Below are 12,063 nucleotides of genomic sequence, written 5' to 3' on the forward strand. Positions count from 1 at the left end.
ACATTCTGGTATGACAGAAAAAAAGGGAGCTTTCCCAAAGATTGACAGGAACATTTCAAAAGAATAGAAGAGTTGACCTTAAGGTTGCCCCACTGACTAACCCTGGGAAAAAATTAATATCAAAATAAATAATGATAATAATTTATTGTAGCCCACTGAAAATTAAAAATGGAAGAGAAATCTCTACCTTATAGAAGAATCCCAACTAACAAATACAGAAGGCATAGTGAAATTAGAAAATCACCATTCCACGATCATCATCACAATAAGCGATTCAGGAAAGAATGATCAATGGATACTAAAATTAGTCAATCGATGTTTGATGCAAAACAGGATATTTACATAGTCTCAAAGTATCTTCCCAGAAAATATTTTTTTATTTATTTATAAGTACAAGACATTTATTAACCTTAGGAAATCTGGCAGACACAATTTTAAACAAGTAGTAAAAATTAACCTTACCAACTTTAGGACAAACTGTATGCCTTCCAATAAGACAGACTAGGAAGAACACTATATTACTTTTGTGGTATTCCCAAAATCCACAGTTAGAAACAAATTTTAAGAAAGCAACATAGAATGCATACATCTTAAAAAAAAAAAAAAAGGCAGGGCCATGAAAGATAAAGAAAGATTGAAAGTCTAAAGACACATGACCTCTAAATGCAATGTGTAATCTTGATGGGTTTATGGACCAGAAAAGAAATGAAAAAAGAAATTATTTTACTCTATTAAGGGCATTATCAGAAAAACTGGTAAAATCTGTACGTGTGGGATTAGATGATAGTATTTTATTCATGTTAATTTCCTATTTTATTGGGCACACCAGAATTATGAAGGACAGTGCCCTTGTTCTTAGGAAACACTGAAAATTTTGGGAATCCAGGTCATTGTATCTGCAACTTATTCACAAATGGCTCAAGACAGAAAGAGACAGAGAAGGAAATGGAAAGCGCTAAAAATTGCAGAATACAGGTGAAGGTTTATGTTAGGATTCTTTGGAGAAAAAGAACCAATAAGATATAAGTAGATACATAAGAGGAGATTTATTATGGAAATTGGCTCACATGATTATGGAGGCAGAGATATGCCATCTGGAAACTGGAGCACCAAGAAAACCAGTGGAATAATTCAGTCCAAGTCTGAAGGCCCAAGACTAAATTCTATACTTGAAACTAATATTATACTGTATGTTAACTAACTGGAATTTAAATAAAGTCTTGAAGAAAAAAAAAAAAGAAGGTCCAAGAACCAGAGGAACTGATAATATAGCTCTCGGTCCTGGTTCAAAGTCCCAAGAACTAGAAATTCTGATGTCCAAAGTGGGAGTAAACGGATGTACCAGCTCCACAAGAGAGAGAGTGAAGTTTACCCTTCTTCCACTTTTTTGTTCTTTTCAGGCACTCACCAGCTTGGATGATAGATACCATGTTAGTGAAGGCAGATCTCTATACTCAGTCCGTTGATTCAAATGCTAATCTCTTCCAGAAATAACCTCACAGACATACCCAGAAATATGGTTTATCAGCTATCTGGGCATTCCTTAACCCAGTCAATTTGACACGTAAAGTTGACCTTCACAAGGTTGTACCAAAGTTCTCTGCACTGTTCTTAGGATTCTTCTGAAATTTTAAAATTATTTTAAAAGTTTATGCCAGATACTGCCATTGCTCTGTCTTGAAACCCAATCTCTCTTTTACCTCCTTAGTGTTCCTCTTAATTATCCTAAGGGCTTACAAGTTTGGAAAACACATGCTAGGAAACATTGCAGACAACCTTTACTTTCTACCCTTCCATATAGCTCTTCTCACAAGGTGCATGTTGTCACATGGGAATACTTTCCATTGTCTTAGCCATTATATAAAACAAGTACCTAAATCTGTAAAATCTATAGAACACCAATTACTGGGTTATACTATTTGGTAGTTATTCTTAGAAAGTTAAGGTATAATATAATGAAAAATAACTTGGAAAAATGCCTACTGAGCAAGCAATAAAGTCAATATTTGATTGAAGATAAAGCCAAAGTCAAATAACAACATAGGATAAACCTCCAGAGTAAAAAAAAAAAAAAAAAAAAAAATCAGAAATTTTATTAAAATCAGATATTATAATTTTATTACTAAAATTTTACTAGTCACAGTTCTGAATTCTGACATGCAAGAACAATTATTTTTCGACATACTGAAGAGTTAGATTGCTCCTGTAGGCACAGTAATGTGCATTATGAAGCTGAACATATGTTCACTTTCAACCGAGGTCACTGAAAAAACAAGACAGTTTTTGGCTCACTCTGTTACTATATATGTTACTGCTGATGATGAAGTCACCCAGGTTATTCAGCATTACTTTCTTTTCATATGAAATAACAAGCACTTATTTTTCGTTTCTGGACTCAAGCATTTGATTGATCGTGGTGATGCAATGTCACTGAAGCGATCCCACAAAGTAAAGCTTTCTGCAATACTGAGGATGCCTTCTGATTATTTTCAGAAGCAGGTTTAAAATAACAGCCCTCAAAGACAAGCAACTCTGTAATGGCAGAGTAAAGAACTTCAAAATCTGATTCCTTTAAATAAGCAATAAAAACACTGGATGAATTGTCAAAATCAACTTTTTCAGAAATCTAGAAATTCACCAAATGCTTACAATAATACAAAGAGCATTTATCAAGAAAAAAAGCTGAATCTTGGTAAGAACAGTGGTGAGTTCTGTGGCACTTTCACTTACCCTACTCCCAGTCTCCTTTCCCCAGTTCCATGATAACCTTAGAAAGCAGCAAGCCTCTCAAACATGGTAGCTGTGAAAAAACAGCAGATTAACACTCAATGGGGTAGGTGCAGAATGAGTGTGGAGTCTCCCCCAAAGCTGCATCATCAGAGAACTGTCAGTGTTTGACCTATCAAGTAATTTCCTGAAAAGTCCCATTCACATGCCTTCTCTTCATTTGACTGGACTAAGAGCCCCCTCAGTGTGAAAAGCACTTTCTCCAGAGCATTTCTTTAAAAACAAAACAAAACAAAAAACCAGAAAGAAAGAAGAAAGAAAGAAAGAAAGAAAGAAAGAAAGAAAGAAAGAAAGAAAGAAAGAAAGAGAAAGAGAGAAAGAGAAAGAGAGAAAGAGAAGGAGAAAGAGAAGGAGAAAGAGAAGGAGAAGGAGAAAGAGAAAGAGAAAGAGAAAGAGAAAGAGAAAGAGAAAGAGAAAGAGAGAAAGGGAAGGAAAGTTTGGGCAATTATGTAACATCACAGCTGCCTGAAGCAGCATACCAATTCAGGGCAAACAACTGACCAAAAACCATGAAAGAAAAATACAGGAAATTAGGTAATTAAAACTAATAAAAAGATATTCAAATTGAAAGGAAAGAAGTAAAACTATCTCTATTTACTGATGATATGACCTTGTATGAAAAAAAAAGAAAATCCTAAGGAATTTACAAACATGCACGCGCACCCACACACACACACATACACACACAGGAATGCTGGTAGAACTAATAAATGAGTTCAGATAAGTTTCAGGATCAATATACAAACAGCAATTGCATTCCTAATACACTAGCAATGAATACTCAAGACATGAAATTAAGAAAACAATTCCATTAACAATAGCATCAAAAAGAACAAAGTACTTAGGAATAACTTTTACTAAAGAAGTGCAAGACTTGTACACTGAAAACCATAACATACTGTTGAAGTAAAAGATCTAAATAAATGGGAAGACATCATGTTCATAAATTGGAAGATTTGATAGTGTTAAGACGACCATATTCCTCAAACTGATCTACATATTCAACACAATACCTATCAAAATCCCAATTGCTTTTTTACAGAAACTGAAAGGCTAATCCTCAAATTCAGATGGAAATGCAACAGTCCTCAAAGAATAGGTAAAACAACCTTAAAAAAAAAAAAAAGTTGGAGCACTCATTCCTTCTGGTTTGAAGTTACTACAAAATTACAATAAGCAACACAGTGTGGTATGGGCATAAATATATAATATATATATATGTGTGTGTGTGTGTATCTATAATATATATAATGTGGGAAATAAAAGCAGAAGAAAAATTATTAAATTCCCTACTATTTACAGCTTATTGAGAAGTCCTTGAAATAGGCACAGTGACATTCCTCTAGAGACTCACCTGCCTCGATGTTAATACTTTGCTGAGGGCAAAAGGCAATCTTAGCCCAACCCCCAGGACCCTGTAAGTCCACTTTAACATATAAAAATTCCTTTGGAAACTTCCTTTACCTTTACCCCCCTAGTTACGTGTTGGCAATCATCCCCCAAGCATTTGACCCACAGATATATATCTGAAGGGTTTCATGACTAAGGATTTATTAGACAGTAATAACTGACCTTTTCCCAACAATAGCTAGCCCCCTTAAGGTCTCGGTAACCTTGCTTCCAAAATTCCTTAGAGACTTATGTTATCCCTAACCCCCTCCCAACTTGAAAGTATATAATGGGCCACTCCTCAAGATCCCAGTGCAGCTCTTTCTGCCCACTGGTCCTGTCCCCTTGCTTTAATAAAGCTACCTTTTTGTACTGAAGACATCTCAAGAATTCTTGGCCATCAGCTTTGAACCCTAAGGTTTTTCCTATATCAATATATATACAAGATACATAATATACATAAAATATATAAAAGGAATAGGATTAAGAATCCAGAAATAAACCCATTTTGTTAGGTTTAACAATTTACATTTGTTGTCAACTGATTTTTGACATAGGTACCACAATGATTTAATGACGAAAGGATATTTTCAATTACTGATGCTGGGATAACTGGGTATCCACATAGAAAAGTTAGAATATCTCACACCACACACAAAAATAAATTCAATATGGATTATACATAATATAAGAGATAAAACCATAAAACTCTAAGAAAAGAACATAGAAATAAATCTTTGTTACCTTCTATTATGCAACAGTTTCTTATATATGACATCAGAAGTATAAGCAACATCAAAATTAAAAATGCATGTGCCTCAAAAAACATCTTTTAATTTTCTTAATTTTTAAATTTATTATTTATTGAAATATATTTGATATAGAACATTGTGTAAATTAAAGTTGTACAACATGTTTATTTGTTGCATTTATATATTGTAGTATGACTGCCATTGCAGTGATAATTAGCACCTCTATCACCTCACATAATTATCATCTCTTTTTAGTGGTTGGAATAATTAAGATTGAGTCTCTTAGGAAGTTTGATAATTATAATACAATATTATTGATGTCAAAGACATCATCAATAAAGTAAAAGACACTCCACGAAATGTGAGAAAATATTTGTAAATCATATGTATGCTAAGGAACTTGTACCCAGAATATGGAAAAAACACTTGCAATTCAATAATATTGAGACAAATGACCTAATTAGAATAATGGGCAAAGGATCTGGGTAGATAATTCTCCCAAGAATGAATACAAATACCCAATAAACACATCAAAAGATGCTCAACATCATTTATCACTATTGAAATGTAAATAAAAACCACAATGAGCCGCCACTTTACATCTACAAGGATGGCTAAAATAAAAAAGGACAGACAGTGAATACTTGTAAGATGTGAGGAAATCAGAATTCTCCTACATTGCTGGTGGAAACAAAATGGCAGCCACTTCAGAAAACATTTTGGCAGCTTCTCAAAACATTAATGAAGAATTCCCATATGACCAGCAATTCTGCTTCTAGGTATAAACCCAAGAAAAATGAAAATATGTCCACACAAAAACTTGTAAACAAATATTCATAGCATCATTAAGCATAATGGACCAAGAGTGGAAATGACTAAATATCTTCCAACTGATAATGGATAAACAAAATGTGTTATACCCATACAATGGAATATTATTTCTTATTTTTAAAAAATGAAGTATTGATTCATGCTTCAACATAAACAAACCTTGAAAACATTATGCTAAAATGAAGTCAGTTATAAAAGGCCACTTATTATATGACTCTATTCATATGAAATGTCCAGAGTGGCAAATCTATAAAGACCAAGACTAGATTAGGGGTTGCCTGGATCCAGGGGCAAGGTTGGAGGGTTGGAGAATGACAGCTAAGGGGTGCAGGGTTTCTTGCTGGGGTAATGAAAATGATCTAAAATCGACTGTGGCAATTGTTGCACAATTCAGCTACTAAACTGGAAGCCACTGAAGTGTACACTTTAAGTGGGTGAATGACATGATAAATGAATTGAATCTCAATAAAGCTGTTAAAAAAGAAAATTTCAAAAAAAATTCTGGATCTCACATTTTTATTTCTAATGCTTTTTAAATGAACATGCAGCCTCCTAAGATCCTTGAGAAAGTCCTGCTCTTAAATCTTGGATCTGGAAATGTGGCCTGGAACAGTGTAACTGGATTTCAAGGTAACAAAATCATCTTAGAATTTCTCTCTGTAGCTCTGCTTTCCTTACCTATACACCAATTTTTGCATCAGTCCTCAAAGGACTAATAAGTGGATCCTTACTGCAGGTAACATGTAAGAAACACTGACAGTTCTGTCACTTCACAAGCAAGTTATAGCCATTGAACTCTGAACAACTATTAGTTATGCGTTGCTATGTTGATAATCTTAACTGCAATGTATAGTGTAAGTTTTTTTTCATTCAAGCAGGATTTTAAAAAAAAATTCACTGAGATATAATTCACATACAACCATGTATTCTTTTCAGGGTTACAACATAATTATTTGATATTGTATATATTGTGAAATGATCACACAGTAAGTCTAGCCAACATTTATCACCATATATAATTACAGAATTTTTTCTTTTTCTTGTGATGGGAACTTTTAAGATCTGCTCCCTTAGCAACTTTCAAATATGCAATAGTTTATTAACTATAGTCACAGTGCTATATATTCTACCCCCATGACATTTATTTTTTTTTAAAGATTTTATTTATTTATCTGACAGAGAGAGAAACAGCCAGCGAGAGAGGGAACACAAGCAGGGGGAGTGGGAGAGGAAGAAGCAGGCTCCCAGCGGAGGAAGCTGATGTGGGGCTCGATCCCATTACGCTGGGATCACGCCCTGAGCCGAAGGCAGACGCTTAATGACTGAGCCACCCATACGCCCCCCCCCATGACATTTATTTTAAACAGAAAGTTTGTGCCTTCTGATTCCCTTCACCCATTTCACCCAATCCCCATCTCCCACCTCTCGCGACCACCAATCTGCTTTCACTATCTATGAGCCTACTTTTTTTTTCATATATAAGTGATACCAAATGATATTGTCTTTGTCTGACCTATTTCACTCAGCATGATGCCCTCAACATCCACTCGTGTTGCTGCAAATGGCAAGATTTCATTCTTTTTTATGACTGAGTAATATTCTATCTTACAAACATATACCACCTTTTCTTCACCCATTCATTCATCAATGGACCCTTAGGTTGTTTCTATATCTTGGCTATTATAAATAATGCTGCAATAAACATGGGGATGCACACATTCTTTTCAAGTTAGTGTTTTCATTTTCTTCAGATAAATGCCCAGAAGTGGAATTCCTGGATCATATGATAATTCTTTTTTTAATTTTTTGAGGAACTTCCAAACTGCTTTCCTCAGTGGCTGCACCAATTTATATTCACACCAACAGTGCACGAGGGTTCCCTTTACTCTACATCCTTACCAGCATTTGTTATCTCTTATTTTTTTGATAATAGCCATTCTAACAGGTATGAGGTGATAGCTCATTGTAGTTTAGATTTGCATGTCCCTGATGTTTAGAGATACTGAGCATCTTTTCATGCACCTGCTGGCTATTTGTATGTCTTCTTTGGGAAAATATCTATTCAGATCCTCTGCCCATTTCTTAATCAGATTTTTTTTTTGCAGGTGCGTTATAGGAGTACTTTATGTACTTTGGATATTCATTATCAGATACATGATTTGCAAATATTTTCTCCCATTTGTAGGTCACCTTTTTATTTTGTTGATGGTTTTCCTTACTATGCAGAAGCTTTTTAGTTTGATATGGTTTCACTTATTTATTTTTGCTTTTGCTACCTTTGCTTTTTAGTCAGATCCAAAAACCCATCAACAAGACAGATGTCAAGGAGTTTGTCAGTTGTGTTTTCTTCCAGGAGTTTTATAGTTTCAGGTATTACATTCAAATCTTTAATCCATTTTTAGTTAATTTTCACAAATAGTATAAGATAGTCCAGTTTCATTCTTTTGCATGTGACTACCCAGTTTTTCCAACATCACTTATTGAAGAGACTGTCCTTTCCCCATTGCATATTCTTGCCTACTTCGTTATAAATGAAATAAACATATAGTGTGTTACTTCTGGTAAATATAATTTACCATATAGGTCTGTTCCATTGACCTATATGTCTATTTTTATGACAATGCCATCTTGTTTTGATCAATATCCTTTTGTAATAGAGTATGAAATCAAGGCGTGTCGTGCCTCCAGTCTTGTTCTTTCTCACGATTGATTTGGCTATTGGGGCCTTTTGTGGGTCCATACAAATTTTCGGATTGTTTGTTCTATTTCTATAAAAAATATCATTGGAATTTTGATAGGTATTGCACTGAATCTGTAAGTTGCTTTGAGTAGAAGGGAGATTTTAACAAGTGATTCTTCCAATACATGAGTATGAAATATCTTTCCATTTATTTATGTCTTACTTAATTTCTTTCATCAACATCTTAACAGTTTCAGTGTAAGGTCTTTCACGTCCTTGGTTAAATTTATTCCTAGGGGCACCTGGGTGGCTCAGTCATTAAACATCTGCCTTCGGCTCAGGGCATGATCCCAGAGTCCTGGGATTGAGCCCCATATCAGGCTCCTCCGCTGGGAGCCTGCTCTTTCCTCTCCCACTCCCTCTGCCTGTGTTCCCTCTCTCGCTGGCTGTTTCTCTCTGTCAGATAAATAAATAAAATCTTTAAAAATAATTAAATAAATAAATTTATTCCTAGGTATTTTTTGATGTAATTGTAAATGGAATTTTTTTCATTTATTTCCTGATAGTTCATTATTAGTGTATAGAAATGCAACATATTTCTGTGTACTGATTTTGTATCTGCAACTTTACTGAATTATTTATTGGTTGTAACATTTTTTGGGCAGAATATTTAGGGTTTTCTATATATAATATGTCATCTCATATAGTCAAAAATTTATTTCTTTTCCAATTTAAATGATTTTAATTATTTTTCTTTCCTAATTGCTGTGACTAAGACTTCCAATTCTATATTAATTAAAAGTGGTGAGAGTGGGCATTCTTACTTTGTTTTTTATTTTAAAAGAAAAGCTTTTAGCTTTTCACCACAGAGTATGATGTTAGCTGTGAGCTTGTCACAAGTGGCCTTTATTATATTGAGGTACATTCCCTCCATACCCACTTGGTTGAAAGTTTTTATCACAAATGGATGTTGTCAACCGTTTTTTCTGCAACTATTGAAGTGATCATATAATTTTTATCCTTCATTTTGTTAATGTGGTGTACCACATTGATTGATATGCAGATATTTAACTATCTTGCATCCCTGGGATAAAAATCACTTGCTTATGGTGTGTGATCCTTTTAATGTATTTTTTAATTCAGTTTGCTAATATTTTGTTGAAAATTTTTGCATCTATGTTCATCAGGAATATTGACCTGCAATTCCCTTTTATTCTGGTATCCTTGTCTGGGTTTGGTATCAGGGTAATGCTGGCCTTGTAAAATAAGTTTGGAAGTGTTCTCTCTTCTACTTTTTGGAAGAGTTTGAGAAGGATTGGTATTAATTCTTCTTCAAATGCTTGGTAGAATTCACCAGTGAAACTGCCTGGTCCTGGACTTTTGTTGGTTGAGAGGTTTTGATTACTGATTCCATCTTCCACTACTAATTGGTCTGTTCAGATTTTCTCTTTCTTCATGATTCAGTCTAACAAAACTGTATGTTTCTAGGAATTTATCCATTTCTTCTAGGTTATCCAATTTGTTGGCACATATTTGTAATAGGTAAAGAACATCTGAAAAGTCATTGAGAAAGATCTTTCTCAACTTACAATGGGGTTAAACCTACTGTAAGCTGGGTAAACCTGATAAACCTATTGTAAGTTGAAAACATCGTAAGTTGAAAATGTATTTAATAAACTTATCTTCTGAACATCAGAGCTTAGCCTAGACTACTTAATGTGCTCAGAACATTTACAACAGCCTATAGACAGGCAAAATCATCTAACACAAAGCCTATTTTATGATAAACTATTTGACATCTCATGTATTTTATTGAATACTGTACTGAAAGCGAAAAACAGAATAGTTGTATGAATTTAGATTGTTGTTTACCCTCATGATCATGTGGCTGACTGGGAGCCAGCATCATGACAGAGTCATCCTATGTATTGCTAGCTTGGAAAACATTAAAATTTAAAACTCAAAGTACAATTTCTATTGAATGCATATTGCTTTTGCATCACTATAAAGTCAAAATATCGTAAGTTGAACCACAGTAAGTTGGGGACCATCTGTACCCCTAGTATGTTATACAGCTTGTCTTTGGCTTAAGGTCTGGTTATATTATGGTAGGTAACAATTATTCTGTGAACATATAATTAATGAGTATGAAAACACACATAAATCTTCATACTTGCTATACCATCAGTGTCAAAATTCATGACACTGTCTATAAAGCTTTTCCATTCTGAAAATATATTTTCAACCACACTCAGTGCAATGTAAACTGTGAAAGACTCAGAAATGCCTAAGCAATGAGTAAAGGAGAAGCAAGGAATTAGTCATTATTTCATTCTGCTGTTGAATTCAAACTCTTGATTGAATGCTTAGCCTCCATATATTCAGATCTAGAAGGAATTAGCTTCTTAAACTATTTGTTTAGAATCTATTGTTTTGAGGTTTAATTAGCGAGAACCAACTATGTTTTGGTTGGATATTCTGTTTTTAATTCATTTTCACAAGATGTGAAAAATTAAGAACTTTTTCTTCAAAAAGTCATGTCCTAATTAATGTCCTAATTGTAAGCAGTTTCAAATCAAAAATATTATTAAAGTAGTTTAATGCTATAAATGCTCTTCCCTTACTTTACTTACTTGAACTTCTCAATCACTTCAAGCATCATCAATTAGTGATGTATTTTAACTTTGAAATAATAGCTATACTTTTCAATGATTAATGGATTTTCAACAGAAAACATTTAAGGGTATTTTCTACTCCAACTGATATGTAGAATGTTCTATCCATCTAAAATGCATATTCAGATTTCAAAAATAAATTCAAATGATATACCTGCTTATGTTCCTGAAATTAATTGAATGTGATGATAACCTCTGTAAGCAAATTAATTGGCGATGCAAAAATGACATGGTATTAAGCATTTACTATTTGGTCTCACAAATACTGAAGTTGAACCCAAGGCTGATGAAATATTTGTGGCCAGTCACCGAGACCAAAGTTGAACTTTGGCGCACATGAAGAAGGCACTTACAAAACAAGGTAAAAGCATGTCACCCAACATTCTTTGAAATATTGCCAGGCATTAACAAGGTCATCCAGACATTACAGAGAATGTGTGAACTTTACAGTTTGCCTGAAACAAATACACATACACAGAGAGAGGTATTCTTAATGTTCTTTACTTGAGGTAGCCAATATCATTAATATTTATTTTCTTGCAAAGCCACAAAAACTTGAAAATAGCAACTGCTTTCTCTTACAAACCTAGTTTTAGGAGACAAGAATATATTCAAACTGCAACAGAGACTTTTCAAATTAATCTGTTCCACTTCTCCATTAACTGCCTTTTTTATTGTATTTCACTCAGTTAATACAATTGACTGGTTCATATCAATTGAGCTATTGAAACAGATATCTGCAGAACGCAACCTGGATGTGGCACTCTATACATTCACGTTGAACATATAGGGAAATTCAGAACTACTAGTTGTTAGGTTTCCAAAGAGAAGGTGAAATATGTGAATCAATGTGAATAACTAGGTTTTGAATATATTTTGGAGAAGATATTTATTCTATGTCTTTTGTACACCTTAAAACTTCAGAAGCTCTCCTCTCCTAACCATGTTC

General features: G+C 33.9%; 1 long non-coding RNA gene across 1 annotated transcript in view; it reads right to left on the minus strand.

The window, feature by feature from the left end:
- LOC130542685 (uncharacterized) overlaps positions 1 to 12,063 on the minus strand; it is a 57,785-nt gene that overhangs the window by 39,338 nt on the left and 6,384 nt on the right. The window contains exon 3 of the long non-coding RNA XR_008957398.1: positions 2,731 to 2,800. This is a non-coding gene — a long non-coding RNA (uncharacterized LOC130542685). The remainder of the gene's footprint in view (positions 1 to 2,730; positions 2,801 to 12,063) is intronic.

The sequence above is a fragment of the Ursus arctos genome, unplaced genomic scaffold (genome assembly GCF_023065955.2).
Source record: "Ursus arctos isolate Adak ecotype North America unplaced genomic scaffold, UrsArc2.0 scaffold_4, whole genome shotgun sequence".
NCBI classification, from domain to species: Eukaryota; Metazoa; Chordata; class Mammalia; order Carnivora; family Ursidae; genus Ursus; species Ursus arctos.